This window comes from Cucurbita maxima, unplaced genomic scaffold (genome assembly GCF_002738345.1).
Source record: "Cucurbita maxima cultivar Rimu unplaced genomic scaffold, Cmax_1.0 Cma_Scf04086, whole genome shotgun sequence".
Lineage (NCBI taxonomy): Eukaryota > Viridiplantae > Streptophyta > Magnoliopsida > Cucurbitales > Cucurbitaceae > Cucurbita > Cucurbita maxima.
This window is the reverse complement of record NW_019276102.1, coordinates 1-1,422: the sequence shown is the minus strand read 5'-3', so window position 1 is coordinate 1,422 and position 1,422 is coordinate 1. Positions and strand designations below refer to the sequence as shown.

The following is a 1,422-nucleotide window of genomic DNA, read 5'->3' as shown; positions in this document are numbered from 1 at the left end:
CTTGAATGATTCTACATGCAACCTAAACTACATAGAATTGCAAAGAAACTTAGCCATTGGCTAAATAAAAGCACAAATGCTCCTTTTACTGTATTTTCCAAGTCTCCCTACAAATACAACATACATGCCTTTATATAGTCTCAAAATAAAACTATTAAAGACATTCGAAGAGTTGTAACATTCATACTTAATGGCTATAATTAACCATTATGTAATTGTAACCTAAAGTAAATAAAAAGTCTTAAAATACATCAATGAAATACAATAACTCTAAATTACCCTAAAATGTAATCCACCCAAAATTTATAACATGAAACTTCATTCATATTTATTGTTATTCCCCTATCCTTTATAATTTATAATGATAGCTTGGTTCTTGTCCAAGAATAGTGGCCCTTAGGTTTTATGTGGTGGACTTTGGAATAAGATTTGGAATCGGTAATTATTCTTATTTCTTTTCCTTTAGACACTCGGTGGTTCGGAGCAAATCGAACAAAGTGTCTGTCCAAAATAAAACGAGCAAATCGAACAAAGTGTCTATCCAAAATAAAACGAGCAAATCGAACAAAGTGTCTATGCAAAATAAAAGGGCCCAACCAAATTCAAACTAGTGACCTCTTGATCTGCAATCAAATACTCTACCACTGAGCTATGAACCCATTTTACATGATTTTAGCCTTAGAGGCCCCTTCTACCAAGTGTCAGTCCAAAAGTGTAAAAAGTGTCTGTCAAAAATAGAAAGGCCCAACCAAGTTCAAATGGGTGACCTGTTAAATTCTCTACCATTCAGCCATGGATCCATTTTGTAGGATTTTAACCTGAGTGACCCCTTAGACATAGTGTCGGTCCAAAAAGTGTAACAAATTTCTATCCAAAATAGTAGGGCCCAACTAGGTTCGAATTGGTGACCTCTTGATCTACAATCAAATGCTCTAATATTGAGCTATGGACCCATTTTGTATGATCTCAACCTTAGTGACCCCTTATATAGATTATCGGTCCAAAAGTGACCCTACCGAATCGGCTATGGACCAATTTTGTATAAATTGGTGGATTACCTATCGGAAATTAAACACAGATCGTTAGATGCAAACTCGAAAGTGCTAACCACTACACCATAGAACCACTTGTTAAACTTTATTTTGGCAGCGATTTTGATAAGCGCCAATAACGCTAGATTTTGCAAAGCTAGAGGTCGTAGTATCCTTGCAAACTTTTACAAAGAAAGCTAACTTAACGAATTGATTTCAACCAGGAGCAAGTTAAAAGGATAAATAACTCTTAGATTGAACTTCGAATCTATGATTGTCACTCTTAGATTCCAAGACGACTCACTCAAGAATTAACTTGATCACGACTAATCTAATGAATAGATTTTAACACCAAACCTAAAACAAGGTTTGAAAGAAACATAACACCAAA

General features: G+C 34.8%; 1 non-coding gene across 1 annotated transcript; it reads right to left on the bottom strand.

Moving 5' to 3' along the window:
• Nucleotides 1–587: 587 nt before the first annotated feature.
• Nucleotides 588–659, bottom strand: TRNAC-GCA. The gene has a single exon. It is a non-coding gene; the product is annotated as a tRNA-Cys (tRNA).
• Between the last annotated feature and the right edge of the window lie 763 nt (nt 660–1,422).